The following is a 17,820-nucleotide window of genomic DNA, read 5'->3' on the forward strand; positions in this document are numbered from 1 at the left end:
TAATTGGGGATTTTTACTTTGTTCTTTTTCTATGGTTTATTTTGGTTGCCTGCCCTGATTCAGTGCTGTATCTACATCATCATTATTGATATTGCTTGTAGGAGCCGCTGTGAGCAGTCTTCACCACACCATTCTCTTGGGCACACATGGATGTTTGCTTCATTCATTTACCTCCACCTTAAACACACCCATTCTCTTACTTTTGTCATCTCCTCATTTTTCTTTTGTGAGTAGAAAGCATCAATAATATATTCAGGGGCAAGTTATGCTGTAGGATGAAACCTGCTTAATGATGGCTTCACCACTACCGTATTTATCTTTATTGATATTCATATTTATAGGTTATCTCATGTGAGAGGCTTATTTCAGTGTTAGTAATTTAGCCTTAACATTTAAATTCAATCTTAAACCTCCTACTTCATTTCCTAAATTCAGAATTACATTTGGCTACATTATGCCCATTTTGACAGTGTTTTGCTGTTTGGAGCGGTGTAAGCCAAGAAGCCAGATTCATCAGAACAACTGTTGCATGTTCTAAAATCCAGTAAAATTGGTTTTAGAATTTGTGGAAATGTAATGCTGCCGTTTGACACAGGATGGCAGACTAATTTTGCAGTATCTGAGATGGCCACAAGAGGGCAAAAACCCTAATTTTTTTTTTTTTGAATTGCAATATCCTGGAGTGACACCAGATGGAACCAAAAGACCATGTTATTTAAGTCAATCTGTCAAAAACTAAAACCTTAATTTACAATGAAAAAGATTTAAAAAAAAATAAACAATCTAAATGACTACTTTCCTGAGCCTGTTCTGAGAGCTAGAGATACAGCTACAAATACAAATAAAAATGAAAACAGTTAAATGAAGCTGCTCAATCCAATTAAATATTTGTTCAAAAACTTTTCATGAGCACCCATTAATGCCTCTGGTTGCTATAGTTAGTAGGGACAAAAAGGTACCGAGCTTCTCTCTAGGAGAGGATGTACATGTATAATTGTATACAAAATATCAACAAAAGCCAAGCTAAGGAGCCAGGAATGAAAAAACTATGCAAGAATATATTAACTCATCAGAAATTATTTAAGACACAGAAGCTGTGTGCCAGGCTCTGTGCTAACTTCTGGGGATAGAAAAGAGGAAAATGATCATCTCTTGCACACCACAAGCTCACAATCAAATGAGAAAGGCACAAAGTAAGCAAATACATTCATACAAAAAATCCAATAATCAGTATAAAAAATGAAAAGCGTTAAATCACCACCAATTAAGAGGATATTAAATAAAACTTTAGGAGATATTTTGCCCAAATATATGCAAATAATTTTAACAATCTCTGTGAAATGGATGAATATTCACAAAAATATAAATTGCTCAGATTAACAAAAGAGGAAATAGAATACTTAAATGCTCCCATCTCAGAACAAGAAATTGAATAAGCCATCAAGGAACCTGTAAGAAAAAAATATTCCTTGGGCTAGATGGATTCATAAGTGGATACTACTAAAGATTTCAAGAGCAATTAATTCCAATATTGTATAAATGATTTGGGAAAATACACAGAAAAGGAGTTCCTACCTAATTCTTTTCATAATTCAACAATGATAGAGCAAAAACAGAAAATAATAGCTTTAACAAAGTTGCAGAATACAATATAAATGAATATTATCATCTGCATTTTATTTGTTTTCACTATAATTTCCAATATAATTGCAATCCCTAAGGAACCAGGCTCAAATCTGGCCTCAGACACTTCCTAGCTATGTTACCCTGAGCAAGTCACTTATCCCCTATTACCCAGCCCTTACCGTTCTTCTGCATTGGAACCAATAAAAAATATTGATTCTGAGACAGAAGGGAAGGGTTATAAAAAAATATTAAAATGTTCTAAATTCCTCTTGATTAGAGAAATGCAAGGTAAAACAATTCTGAGGTACCACCTCATGCCTATCAGATTGATCAATATGATAGTTAAGGAAAATGATAAATTTTGGAGGGGATGTGGCAAAATTGGAACACATGCATTAGTGTGGAATCTGTGAACTTAGCCATCATTCTGGAGGGCAATTTTGAATTATGCTGAAAGGGAAATAATGCATACCTTTTGATACAATAATATCACCACTGTATCTGTATCCTGGAGAGATAAAAGGGGGGGGAGCTTTCCTTGCACAAAAAATATTTATTATTATATATATTATTATATAATATGTTATATTATATAATATGTTATATTATATAACATATTATATCTGCTGTTTTTGTAGTCACAAAGAAATAGAAATTAAAGGGATGTCCATGAACTGTGGTATGTGATGGTGATGTAATACTATTGTACTCTAAGGAGTGATGAACAGGATGATTTAAAAAAGAAAATGAAAGAAAAAGAAATGATAATGGAAACCTAGCTTAATATTCCAGAACCACAAGGTCAGATAAACATTTTAAAAGTGCACCAATCACCTCTTGAAAGAGATTCCAAAAGCTGAACTCCCAGTGAATATTATATGCAAATTCCAAAATCATCAGGTCAATGAGAAAATATTTCCAACAGCCAAAAAGAAATCATTTAAATATCATGGAGACATAGTCAAGATAACACAAGATTTAGCATCTTCTATATGAAAGGATACGAGGGCCTAGAATACGATATTCCATGGGACAAAAGAACTAGACTTTCAACCAAGAATCATTAAGCAAAACTGAGCATAATACTTTCTCAGGAAACCAGGCTCCAGATTGAAAATAAATTTATCTAGTATTACTAACAATCATTTCTGGGCTCCGTCATTCCTCCTAACTTCTTCTGATACTACTTTGAGACAAACTAGCACTCTGGCATCTCTGCTGCAAATTCTCCAATGAACAGATGTTACTTTTAAACCTCTTAACCAGGTAAAATTCTCCTATTTAAACTTTTCCTACTTCGACTAACTTTGGGGAATAGCTCTGTCCTTTCTAGGCTCTCTACTTAAAGGGACTTTGCTCAGGGTAAATATAATTCTCAGGGGAAATAAAATGGCCAGTTTTATGTCTGCTACAGAAACGTTTCTAGTCAATGAAAATGATGAGAAACAACACTTATCCGGATCCAGGATCTTGGGGCTCCTTCGGATTTCTCGGAGGTGTCTTCTTCAGATTCATGGTTGCAGGAAAATCTGGTCCAGGCTTTTGGCTCCTAAGAAACGTCGTGAAATAAAACTTTAAATAGGCTTTAATCGCTTCACCCACACTCCAGAACTGGGGTGGCAAAATACAGGACATTCCTAGAAATTTGAGTTTCCCAGGTGAGAAATTCCTTTATTAGCGGTCATGTGCCAAAGATCATCAGAAATAATGATCACAAAGCCATTAGTTCTCTCCACTAAAAAGTAAAATTAGTTCTAAGCATTCACTGGACTTTTAAAGCAAAAATTTATCTACTGTAATGGTTGCACTCTGGAAATTTACCTTAAAATTCAAAATCAGATTATAGTTCATGACTCTTTTTACTTCTTTTAAAAGCCAAAACCCGTAACATTTTTCTCCAAACACAAAATGTAGGATTGCTAAGAAAAGCTTATGCCTTTAACTGAATACCTCTACAATTCCTTTCTTTTCTCTCTCCCTCTCTCTCTTTTTATCCTGCTCCCATTTACTTTGGGCTCCAAGTTTGCCTTCCTCTTATCCTTGCCTCAAACCACTTTGGCCCAAGGCTAAAGGCGCTCCTAGAGAGGAAATTTGTTGGTCAGTTTAAAGTGTTCAGGGTTTCCTCACCCTTCAAAGCGCTGCCTTTTCCCCAATATTTCTTGTCATTTACCACAATTCAATGACCGGTCAGGTCGGCAGTTGACCATCCTAAAATGAACTTTCTTTACTCCAGAACTCACACACACGCGTTGCTATTGGAAAATAATTAACAGCTAAAAATGTGAAATTCTAGCACTCAGCTAACCAGGTTAGAACCTAGAATACAACGCACCTTGTTACCAATATTAACCGCACTCGCTACACAATATTTCACCCATTAACCAGACCAAAACTTTTGGAAGAAAAATTGGACCTTAAAGTTAAGAATTTCTGGACCTCCTTTTTCCTCCTGGTGGATCGCCAGCTCCAGTCTCGCCTCTTCACCTTTGGGAGGAATTCATTGTTAACACAGCTTTCAGACATTATTGGCTAACACTTAAATCACCAGCATTTGAAGTTATTAGCGAAGTCTCCGCCTAAGCAACCATTAGACATACAATATAAGCAAAGGCCCACAGAAAAAAAAAATTTGTAAAGAAATCCAGAAGTTAAGTTCTTAAACTTCTATGAGAAGCTGTTTTTTTTTTTCAAAACTTTGTAACCATTTAAACCTTAAGCCATGGCATCTCAATTCATGAAGAAACTTTCTCTATTTTAGTAAATTTAAAGCAGTTACTCAGACCCTCAAGTGAACGCTGAGGCTCTCACACTCCAACTTGAGTTTCCCATTCAAAGCGTTCAGCCAACCATTCATGCCTCTGACCAGCTCTCCTGGCCCTCACCTCTCTCTTATTCTTACCCTTTTGGTCTATGGACCCTTCTGACATGGTTTTTCCTCGGGTGCATTCCTCGAGCCTTTGGTTGAAGACTTCTCTTTCGTCTTCTTCAATTTCTCGACCTGCTTTGCTTAAAACAGACCATAGAAACAATTATCTTTTCCTCATTAAGTGAACCCCACCTTGGCCAGCTTACCTTCGGATTGGCCTTTGTCACTGTTTGCCATTTATCCAATTACTTGCTTGCATCAGGTCCATACTTCGAAACCAGGTAACTTGTGATCGTATTTCTAGGTGCTTCTTTGGGCTGCTGACCGCCCCCACTGGGCTGCTGACTCTCCCCACCAATATTTGGGACAACAGACAAGCTTTTGGACCCACGTCAAAAAGTGCCGGGTGGCTATGGACCATGAGGCTGTGTACCCCACAGACACTGGACTAAGGATCCTTTTATTAAAGAGCGAGTCACTCCCAAACCAGAGTTGCGAGTCTTACCTCTGAGAGCCACTTACTTGGCCCTAGCCAACCGGACTCCTGTACCTCAAGTCTGGGGTCCTTGTTAGCTGGAGGGCTCAGGCTACGGGGACTTCGGATCTCCCTGGGGCCTCCATTAATGTCAACTAGAAAAAACGCAGAACTATCAAATAGTCAAAATCACTCTTTAATCAAGGGAAAAGGGGTTTTCGCTACTAATGCGACAACAGAGCTGCTTCCCATGACTGCACAGAGTCAAGACGCCCTGGTCACCAGCCCCTGGGAGTGCCACCGACTCAGGATGGACTCAGGGGTACAAAAGAACTTGGGGAACCTCTAGACCCTTTGGAAATCCAGGGGCAGGGCAAGATGATGGACATCACTATGGCTACAAGGAAAATGGGAGTGTTCAAACTACAGTGACAGGATACAATCATAGCTAGAAGCTAGGGTGCAAGAGAAGGGGCTACTTACAAAGTTACTAAAGGATGGTTCATGCCCAGGTCTGACCTTCTTGAGAAAGTTTCTAATACAACAGGGGAAGCTACCAAAAACAAAGAAAGTCCTTAGCATATGCTTATAAACCCAGCAGTTCTATGGCTGGATCAAAGGGCAGACATTCTTTTTGTACCCTTTGGGAAAGTGTTAAATGTTGGAGGGGATGTAGCAAAGTTGGGAAACTAATGCATTGCTGGTGTAGTTGTGATTTGATCTCATTGGTGCTGGGTTTTTACCCCAAAGTGATAATAAGGGAAAAGACTTGTACAAAAATATTTATAACTTCACTCTTTGTAGTGCTAAAAATTTTGGAAAACTGAAAGTATTTAATGGTTCCAGTTTATATCAGATTAGTACATAATCAAATCTTAAATCAAACCTTTTGTTCTTAGAGGTCTTTCCATTTGTATCAGAGACCTCTTCCCAGGTAGCCCAGACCACGCCTAGAATTATCCTTTTATATCCATTGTAAAGTATCAGACTTTCCCTGACAATCCAGCCCTGGATTCCTCAATTCCTTGAGGCCATTGTAAAACTAATCAGTCATACTTCCCTGTCCTTTATTCCCCAAAAGGTATATAAGACCCCCAAGTTTAGTTACTCTTTGGAAAATTTCTAGGGTGGGGGATGTTTTCCATGAGACACTGTTCCCAGAGTCTCAGAGCTTTGACTCTGTGTGGTATGAAGGTCTTGACTCTGGGTGGTGGAGGAATCTTGAGCACGCTCTTGTCCTGATTAAGGACTTGGCCTTTCTAACTGCTTTAGTCTTTGTGTGTTTTCCAAAACTGACACCAGGAACCAAACTTCCATCTCATTTCCTAGTCTGCACCTTGACACTCAGGTGCCGCCAGAGTTCTATTCTCTTATCTGCTTACTAAGGGCAAGGGTTGTTTCCTCTTCTTTGGATGCTTAAACACTTAGCACAGTACCTGTTACATAATAATTACCCAATAAATAGCACAATTCTGTCTGTCTATCTATCTGTCTATTTGTCTCTCTGTTGTCTATTCATCAGTCTGTATCTTTGTTCATCTCTCTGTCTGTCTCTCTGTCCATCTGCCTTTTGTTTAGTCTGTCATTTTAAGTGAGTATTGTGCAATTAGAATTTTGAACCCCAGGATTCTCTCTCCCACCATCCAACTTTTGTTTTCATGTTATATCCATCTGTTTTGGGGATAATGTTTGTGTGTGACACACACCCTCTCTCTCTTTTCCTGTGAACATGGCTGGGAAAGCTGGCTATTCTTAGCCTTTTCCTTTCTTCCTTTTATTCCTTCTGCTTCAAGTGATTACTAATAAGTCTTATAAAATATATAATAATGACTTAGAGTCATTGGATATTAATTTAAATTTAAATTTACATTTAAATTTAAAATTTTCCTGTATTTTAATAATGTGACACTCTGTGTGACCTTGGGCTAGTCACTACCCCTCCCCCCACCTCCTCCCACACCACTAGGGCTTGGTGGTAGTCTTTTTCTTTACAAGCAGCAAAAAGCTGAGTGGAGGCTCAGTGGGTCCCTTTCCCCAGCAGGCCTCCCCTCTTGCTCCCTCCCCCAAATTTTTGGATGAGTGCTAAGGAGTACACTCACCAGGACAGTACTTTTCTAGTACTCACAGCTCTTCCAAGGAAACTATTGTCTTCCTCTGCCTCCAAGTTCTCTCCTGGATGGCTCTGCTCTTCCCTGAGCTTCAAGAAGGTGGGGCTATGACCAGCTTCTGTGAGATCACTGGCTTTGTTACCAAACATTCCCTTGTTGCTGTGACAATGAGGCCCAAACAAACCTCAATCTCAGCCAGGTGAGGCTTGTCACCCTTGGCACTGCACTCTCCAAAGAAGACCATGGGTAAGTGAGTGAATTTACCCCTCTCACTGCCATCTCCTTGACCACAGAGAGAATCCCGTGTCCTTTTTGTCACCAGGGCTCCCTTCATCCCTGGTTTATTGCTATTCTCTCATCTATGCCTCTGCCTTTCTTGCCTATTAACCTCTTTGAGACTCAAGTTTCCTTATTTTAAAAATGAGAATAATCAGCATTGGCATTCCCTATACAGCTTTGGTAAGGTTTTCTCCATCTCAGAAAAATGAATTCTTCTGTCATTATTATTAATTCAAGGAATCTCTGTCCTGGTCCTAGGAAAGAGGAGGGAGGCAACAAAAAAGATTGAGTAAAGACCAGGAATGACAGAAAAGTGGGAATGCCAAGTATACACAGTACCAGGGAACATCATCATCTGCAATGGGGACAAACTAGAAGCCTTCCCAATAAGACCACCTCTATTATTTAACATTGTACTAGAAACTTTAGCTGCAGCCATTAGAGAAGAAAAAGAAATTGAAGGTATTAAAATAGGCAACGAGGAGACCAAGTTATCACTCTTTTTAAAAAAAAAAACATTATTTTTATTTGGTCAATTTCACACTTCATTTCTTGGATGCAAAAATCATTCTTTTTTTTTTAATATATTTTATTTGATCATTTCCAAGCATTATTCATTAAAGACATAGATCATTTTCTTTTCCTCCCCCCCAAACTCCATAGCCGACGCGTAAATCCACTGGGCATTAGATGTTTTCTTGATTTAAACGCATTGCTTTGTTGATAATATTTGCATCAGAGTGTTCATTTAGAGTCTCTCCTCTGTCATGTCCCCTCAACCACTGTATTCAGGCAGTTGCTTTTCCTCGGTGTTTCCACTCCCATAGTTACACAGAGACTGATACACTGTGGTACAATCGAAGGTAATGGACTTCTCCATTAGTGGCAATACAGTGATCCTGAACACCTAGGAGGAATTTATGAGAAAAACCACTATCCACACCCAGAGGAAACAGTGTGGGAGTAAAAATACCAAAGAAAAACAACTGCTTGAATACATGGGTCATAGGGATATGGTTGGGGATGTAGACTCTAAATGAACATCCTAGTGTAAACAACATGAAAAATGGGTTCTGATCAAGGACACATGTAATACCCAATGAAAGTGTGTGTTGGTTGTGGGAGGAGTGGGAGGAGGGGAGAGAGGGAAATAATGTGATTATTATAACCAAGGAATAATGTTCTAAATTGACTAAACTCCTTCAAATGAAAAAATAAGGAAACTGAGTCTGCAAGAGTTTAATAAGCAAGAGAAGCAGAGGCATAGGTGAGAGAATAGCAATAAACCAGGGATGAGGGGAGCCCTGGTGACAAAGAGGACACTGGATTCTCTCTGTGGTCAAGGAGAGATGGCAGTGAGAGGGGTAAATTCACTCACTTACCCATGGTCTTCTTTGGAGAGTGCAGTGCCAAGGGTGACAAGCCTCACCTGGCTGAGAGTGAGGTTTGTTTGGGCCCCATTGTCATAGCAACAAGGGAATGTTTGGTAACAGAGCCAGTGACTTCACAGAAGCTGGTCTTAATTCCACATTTCTGAAGCTCAGGGAAGAGCAGAGACAGCCAGGAAAGAATGTGGAGGCAGAGGAAGACAATAGTTCCCTTGGAAGAGCTGTGACTACTAGAAAAGTACTGTCCCGGTGAGTATACTCCTTATTAATCTTAATACTCTAAAAAAATTTGGTAAAATAAGGAAAGAAGGAATCCCACCAAGTTTTTATGACAGAAATATGGTGCGGATACTTAAATCAAGAAGACCAAAAACGGAAAGAAAATTACAGATAAATTTCCTTAAATGAACATTGATGCAAAAATCTTAAACTGGCAAAGAGATTACAGCAATATATCACAAGGATTATTCACAAGTACGTATTTTTAATACTAATGCAAAGCTAATTTAATATTAGGCAATCTATCAGCAAAATTTACCATATGAATTATTAAACCAACATAAATTGCATGTTTATCTCAATAGATGCCGAGAAAGCCTTTGACAAAATAAAACACTCATTCCTGTTCAAAACACTAGAAAGTGTATTCCTTTTTGTCCCTATTTATTTTTCTCCATATATCTGTTAACTCTAATTTTTCTAATATTTCATTCACAGCTTTAACCTCTTTCTTATTTATTTTTTGTTTTGATTTATCTAAATTTGATAGTGGTTGGATCAGGTCTCCCACTAATATAGTTGTACTATCTATTTTCTCCTTCAATTCTCCTAGTTTCTCCATTAGAAATTTGGGTGCTATACCATTTGGTGCATACATGTTGATTAGTCATTGTCTATACTCCCTTTTATCAAGATGTACTTACCTTCCCTATCCCTTTTGATCTGGTCTATTTTTGCTTTGGCTTTGTCAGAGATCATGATTGCAACTCCTGCCTTCTTTCTATCAGTTGAGGCTCAAAACGTCTTACTCCATCCTTTAATTCTGACCTTGTGAGTATCTATCTGCCTTATGTATGTTGCTTGGGTTTTGGATTCTAATCCAGTCTGCTATTTTTCTACGTTTCATGGGTGAGTTCATCCCATTCACGTTCAAGTTATGATTGTCACTTGTGACTTCCCTGGCATTTTGATCTCCTCCCCTAATTCTGACCTTTCTTCTTTTGCTATAACCTTTTAAACTGGTAGATTACTTTAAATCAGTCCCCATAATCCCCTCCCTTGATATGCTTCCCTTTCTAGTCCCTCCCTTTTTGTTCCCTTCTTTTTTTAGAGTCTGTTAATTTCTCTTCCCCCTTCTCCTTCCCTCCCTTTTTGAACTCCCTACCCTCTACTCCCCCTTAATTTTCCCTTCCCTTTTACCCTGTTGTATAAGATAGAATTCAAGATCCCAATGGGTCTAGATGCTCTTCCCTCTCAGATTTGATTTCATGGAGAGTAAGGTATAAGTCGTGCCAATAAACACTCTCTTCCTCTCATTCTTATAAGAGAATTCTTCCCCTCCCCTTCCCATGTGTATCTTTGTGGGACAAGTATTATTCTATTTAATTTATTTCTATTTCTTCTAGTATATCTTGATACCATCACCGATTCCCTCCCTCCACTTTTTCGTACTGGCTAAGAGAAAGAAAAGAGGATCAGTGGAATAGACTTGGGGTAAATAACCTCAGCAGGACAGTCTATGATAAACCCAAAGATCCCAGTTTTGGGGACCAAAACCCACTTTTTGATAAAAACTGCTGGGGAAATTGGAAGACAGTATGGGAGAGATTAGGTTTGGATCAACATCTCACACCCAACACCAAGATAAACTCAGAATGGATGGATGAACTGAATATAAAGAAGGAAACTATAAGCAAATTAGGCAAAAACAGGTACCTGTCAGATCATTGGGAAAGGAAAGACTTTAAAACCAAGAAAGAGCTAGAAAAAAATCACAAAATGTAAAATCAATAATTATGATCACATCACATTAAAAAGTTTTTGTACAAACAAAATTAATGCGTCCAAAATTAGAAGGGAAGCAACAAATTGGGAAACAATCTTCATTACAAAAACATCTGACAAAGGTCTAATTACTCAAATTTATAAAGAGCTAAACCAATTGTACAAAAATCAAGCCATTCTCTAATTGAAAAATGGGCAAGGGACACGAATAGGCAATTTTCCGTTACAGAAATCAAAAGTATTAATAAGCACATGAAAAAGTGTTCTAAATCTCTTATAATCAGAGAAATGCAAATCAAAACAACTTTGAGATATCACCTCACACCTAGCAGATTAACTAACATGGCAGGAAAGGAAAGTAACGAATGTGGGAGCGGATGTGGTAAAGTTGGGACATTAATTCATTGGTAGTGGAGCTGCGAATTGATCCAACCATTCTGGAGGGCAATTTGGAACTATGCCCAAAGGCCGATAAAAGACTGTCTGCCCTTTGACCCAGCCATAGCACTCCTGGGTTTGCAACCCAAAGAGATAATGGGGAAAAAGACTTGTACAAAAATATTCATAGTCATGCTCTTTGTGGTGGCCAAAAATTGGAAAATGAGGGGATGCCCATCAATTGGGGAATGGCTGAACAAATTGTGGTATATGTTGGTGATGGAATACTATTGTGCTCAAAGGAATAATAAAGTGGAGGAATTCCATGGGGACTGGAACAATCTCCAGGAATTGATGCAGAGTGACAGGAGCAGAACCAGGAAAACAATGTACACAGAGACTGATACACTGTGGTACAATAGAAGGTAATGTACTTCTCCATTAGTGGCAATACAGTGATCCTGAACACCTAGGAGGAATTTATGAGAAAAACCACTATCCACACCCAGAGGAAACAGTGTGGGAGTAAAAATACCAAAGAAAAACAACTGCTTGAATACATGGGTCATAGGGATATGGTTGGGGATGTAGACTCTAAATGAACATCCTAGTGTAAACAACATGAAAAATGGATTCTGATCAAGGACATATGTAATACCCAATGAAAGTGTGTGTTGGTTGTGGGAAGAGTGGGAGGATGGGAGAGAGAGAAGTAATGTGATTATTATAACCAAGGAATAATGTTCTAAATTGACTAAACTACTTCAAATGAAAAAATAAGGAAACTGAGTCTAAAAGAGTTCAATGAGCAAGAGAACCAGAGGCATAGGTGAGAGAATAGCAATAAACCAGGGATGAGGGGAGCCCTGGTGACAAAGAGGACACTGGATTCTCTCTGTGGTCAAGGAGAGATGGCAGTGAGAGGGGTAAATTCACTCACTTACCCATGGTCTTCTTTGGAGAGTGCAGTGCCAAGGGTGACAAGCCTCACCTGGCTGAGAGTGAGGTTTGTTTGGGCCCCATTGTCATAGCAACAATGGAATGTTTGGTAACAGAGCCAGTGACTTCACAGAAGCTGGTCTTAATTCCACATTTCTGAAGCTCAGGGAAGAGCAGAGCCAGCCAGGACAGAATGTGGAGGCAGAGGAAGACAATAGTTCCCTTGGAAGAGCTGTGACTACTAGAAAATGTACTGTCCTGGTGAGTGTACTCTTTTTGTGACTTCTAGAAAAGTACTGTCCTGGTGAGTATACTCTTTATCTTTCATCCAAAATTTTGGGGGAGGGAGCAAGAGGGGAGGTCTGCTGGGGAAAGGGACCCACTGAGCCTCCACTCAGCTTTTTGCTGCTTGTAAAGAAAAAGACGACCCCAAGTCCTAGTGCTGTGGGAGGAGGTGGGGGGTAGTGACTAGCCCAAGGTCACACAGAGTGTGACATTATTCAAATACAGGAAAATCTTGATACTGAAAATTTAAATCAATATCCAATGACTCCAAGAATTAGATTTTATAAGATTTAATAATAATTACTTGAAGCAGAAAGAATAAAAGGACAAAAGTGAAAGGCTAAGTACAGCCAGCTTTCCCAGCCACGTTCACAGGAAAAGAGAAGAGAGGGTGTGTGACACACACAAACTTTATCCCCAAAACTGATGAATGTAACAAAACAAAAGTGGGACGCTGGGAAAGCAAATCCTGAGGTTCAAAATTCTAATTACACAGTACTCACTTAAAATACCAGACTAAAGAAAAGACAGACAGACAGACAGAGAGATGAACAAAGAGACAAGAATAAACCGCAGACAGAGAGACAAATAGATAGACAGATACATAGATAGACAGACAGAATTGTGCTATTTATTGGGTACTTACTATGTAACAGGTACTGTACTAACTTTCAAATAAGAAACTAGAACTCTGGGGGCACCTGAGTATCAAGCTGCAGACTAGGAAATGAGATGAAGGTTTGGTTCCAGGTGTCAATTTTGGAAAACACACAAACACTAAAGCAGTTAGAAAGGCCAAGTCTTTAATTGGGACCAGAGTGTGCTCAAGATTCCTCGACCACCCAGAGTCAAGAACTTCATACCACACAGAGTCAAAGCTCTGAGACTCTGGGAACAGTGTCTCTTGGAAAATATTCCCCAACCCAGAAATTTTCCAAAGAGTAATAAAACTTGAGGGTCTTATATAGCTGTTGGGGAATAAAAGACAGGGAATGATGACTGATTAGCTTTACAATGACCTCAAGGAAATGAGGAGTCCAGGGCTGGATTGTCAGGGAACGTCTGATGCTTTACAATGGATACAAAACTCTAGCCTTGGTCTGAGCTACCTGGGAAGAGGTCTCTGATACAATTGGAAAGACCTCTAAGAACAAAAGGTTACTTAAGATTTGATCAGGTACTAATCTTATGTAAACTGGAATCATTAAATACTTTCAGTTTCCCAAATTTTTTTTGGCACTACAAAGAGCGCAGTTATAAATATTTTTGTACAAGTCTTTTCCCTAATTATCTCTTTGGGGTAAAAACCCAGTAATGGTATTGTTGGATCAAAGGACAGGCAGTCTTTTAAAGCCCTTGGGCATAGTTCCAATTGCCTTCTAGAATGGTGAGATCAAATCACAACTCCTTTGTCACATCCCCTCCAAGGTTTATCACTTTCCTTTGTTGCCCTATTGGCCAGTCTGATAGGTGTGAGGTGGTACCTCAGAGGTGTTTCGATTTGTATTTCTCTACTTATGAGAGATTTAGAACTCATGTCCTTATTGATACTTTTGATTTCTTTATCTGAAAAGTGCCTGTTCATGTCTCTTGCCCATTTATCAATTGGAGAATGGTTTGATTTACAATCGACTTAACTCCTTATGAATATGAGAAATTAGACCTTTGTCAGAGGTTTCTGTTATAGATTTTTTCCAATTTGTTGCTAACCTTCTCATTTTGGTTACATTGATTTTGTTGGTACAAAACATTTAATGTAATCAAAATTATTCATTTTACATTTTGTAATATTCTCTATCTCTTGTTCGGTCTTGAAAGCTTTACTTTCTCATAGATATGACAAGTATATTTTTCTATGTTCACATAATTTACTTAAAATTTCCTTTTTTATATTTAAGTCATTTACCCATTTTAAATTTGGTATAGGGTGTTGTGACTCTTAAAACTGCTCAGACTGTACCTTAGAAGATTTGGTTAAGTTTTTCCCCTATATTGACAATGAAGATACTTGATCAGGAATGTATTGAGATCTTTTAGAATTACTCCACCCTACTCAGACAGTGCCTTAGGGTAAGATAAAGTTGAAAACTCCTGGTTGAACAATGAAATGTCCGTAATTCATACTCATAGTGAAGCTCAAACCTTAAGCTAGGTCTATTTTTAGATCTAATACAAAAAGGTGCTCAGTACCTATAAAAGTTAAATTAGTACCTAAAAGGTCAAGCAACTTACAAAAGGCAAGCTTAACAAAAGAGGTGTGAAGTACTCAATAGATTTTATCTAACCAGAGAAGGTGAGAACAAAAGAAAATGAGAACTAAGAATGGGCAGTCCTGGGGAAAAGTGTCTACTGTGATTGGTAGACGTGAAAATTTAGAGGAGGTGACATAAGAGAAAATTTCATTAAAAGGAAGGGACTTATTGAGTTCGAGGGAGTTTTTGGATTGGAAGTTAGTTGGGGTGGGAGTTCAGAGGTTTCGAGCTTGCTTGAAAGCAATCTTGTGGTGAGTGATAAAGACTGACTTGCTCTCCCTTAGGCTCTGGCCTAGGCTCTTGCGACTATTTTACTTTTCTCTCTCTTTCTCCTTCCCTTAATTCCTTCATTTATATTAATTAAAACCTCCATAAAACCCTGCTGAATTGGGTATATTCATATTTGGGTATTTTTCCATGGTGACCACTTATTTTTAGATTTTAAGTCATCTTTACAGTTTGGCCAAAACCTTTACAGTTTTGGCAATTCACAGTCTTGGCAAACCACATTTTCATGGTTACAGTGTAAGATGTAGATCTAAACTTAATCTCTACCATAGTGTTATTTTTTTTTTAAAAAACTCTTACCTTCTGTCTCAGAGTTAATACTTTGTCTTTTGGCTCCAATGTAGAAGAGTGATAAGGGCTAGGCAATGGGAGTCAAGTGACTTGCCCAGGGTCACACAGCTGGGAAGTGTCTGCGTCCAGATTTGAACCTAGGACCTCTGCTCTCTAGGCCTGACTCTGAATCCACTGAATCACCCAGCTGTCCCCTCCCATACTGTTTTCCAGTTTTCCCATCAGTTTTTGTCAAAGAGTGGATTCTTGTCCTCAAAGCTAGGATGTTTATCATACACTATATTACTGAGGTCATTTACCCCAAGTTTATTCCATTGGTCCTTCCTTCTGTTTCTTAGTCACTAGCATGTCATTTTCATGATCACTACTTTATAATATAGTTTAAGATCTGATACTGCTAGGTCTCCATTCATCACATTTTTTTCATTAGTTCCCCTGATATTCTTGATCTTTTGTTCTTCCAAATTAACTTTGTTATAATTCTATAAAAATGTTTCTTGGTAGGGTGATAGGTATGGCACTAAATAAGTAAATTAACTTGGGCAGGATTCGCAGTTTTATTATATTCGCTCTTTCTACCCATGAGCCATTAATGTTTTTTTTTTCCAATTCTACAGAACTAGTTTTAAGTGTGTGGAATGTGTTTTGTAGATGTGTTCATATAATTCATGTGTTTGTCTTAGTGAATATATTTCTAAATATTTTATATTGTCTAGTGTGATTTTAAATAGAATTTCTCTTTCTAACTCTTGCTGCTGAGTTGTGATGGAAATATATAGAAATGCTGATGAATTATGTGGGTTTATTTTGTATCCTGCAACTTGGCTAAAGTTGTTGATTATTTTTACTAGCTTTTTAGTTCATTCTCTAGGATTTCTATAGTAGACCATCATATCAGCTGCAAAAAGTGATAGTATAGTTACCTCATTGCCTACTTTAATCCCTTTAATTTCTTTTTCTTCTCTAATGGCTATAGCTAGTGTTTCAAGTACAATGTTATATAACAGAGGTGATAAAGGGAATCCTTGCATCACTCCTGATCTTACTGGGAAGGCTTCTAACTTGAGGCCATTGAAGATGATGCTTGCTGATTGGTTTAAATATATACTGTTTATCAATTTTAGCAAAGGCCCTTCTACTCCTCTACTTTCTAGTATTTTCGATAGCAATGAGTGTTGTATTTTGTGAAAGACTTTTTCTGTATCTGTTGAGATAATCATGTGATTTCTGTTGTTTTGGTTATTGATATGGTCAGTTAAGTGGATAATTTTCCTAATATTAAACCATTCTGGTATAAATCCCACCTGATCATAGTGAATAATCTTTGGGATAACTTCCTTGAGTCTTTTTGCTAGTATTATATTCAAGGTCTGGTAAAAGTCCTTCTTTGTTTCTTTTGTCAAAGAGTTTGGGGATATGATTAGGGTTTTGACATCAAAAGATGACTCTATTGAACATATGAATAACATGGAAATAGATTTCGAACAATGATACATGTGTAACCCAGTGGAACTGCTTGTCAGATCTTAGAGGGGGGAAGTGAGGAGGGGGAATCATGAATCTTGTAACCATGGAAAAATATTCTAAACCAAAAAACATTTTAGAAGAAGAATATAGCACTGGCTAAGAGATAGAAGGATGGATCAATGGAATAGACTAGAGGTAAATGATTTCAGCAAGGAAGTGTTTGATAAACCCTAAGATCCCAGCTTTTGGGACAAGAACTCACTATTTGTCTACAACTGCTGGGGAAAATGGAAAGCAGTATGGGAAAAATTAGGATCAGATCCACATCGCACACCTATACCAAGATAAACTGAGAATGGGTAAATGACTTAAGTATAAAGGAGAAATTCTAAGTAAATTAGGTGAACATAGAACAGCATTCCTGTCAGATCTATGGGAAATGAAAGAATTTAAAACCAAACAAGAGATAGAGAATATTACAAGATGAAAAATGAATAATTTCGGTTATATAAAGTTAAATTTTTATACAAACAGAACCAATGCAACCAAAATTAAAAGGGAAGCAGTAAACTAGGGGAAAATTGTATAACAAAAATATCTGACAAAGGTCTAATTTATCAAATTTTTAACAAACTTATTCAAATGTACAAGAAATCAAGTCATTCCTAATTGGCAAATGGTCATGGGACATGAATAGGCAGTTTTCAGATGATGAAATAAAAAGTATCTATAGTCACATGACTGGGAAGTTGGAGAGTTCAGTGCATTGAAAACCACTCCCAGAAACAGGAAGTCCTGTACTCAAATTTGGCCTCAGACACTTCCTAGCTGGGTGACCCTGGATAAGTTACCTAAGCCCCATTGTCTAGCCCTTACCACTCTTCCACCTTAGAACCAATACACAGTATTGAGTCCAAGTGTAGAAGTCCACACCTATCTAGGGACAAGGGAAACAGTTAGAATGTAAAGATTGTCTTAGAAGAGAGCATGCTCAGTCTTGCACATGGCTAGTAAAGCCTCTAACCCTTGTTCCCAGCTTCCCCCAGTTAGTGTGCTCACCTGGCCTGAGACAAACCACACCTATAGCTTGTCGTAATTTACAAGTGACCAATGATAATAAGCTTGCACTCATCCCTATGTATTGTGCACATTTGCATCTCAAAGGAAATAAATA

The sequence above is a fragment of the Monodelphis domestica genome, chromosome X, assembly GCF_027887165.1.
Source record: "Monodelphis domestica isolate mMonDom1 chromosome X, mMonDom1.pri, whole genome shotgun sequence".
In the NCBI taxonomy this organism is placed as follows: Eukaryota; Metazoa; Chordata; class Mammalia; order Didelphimorphia; family Didelphidae; genus Monodelphis; species Monodelphis domestica.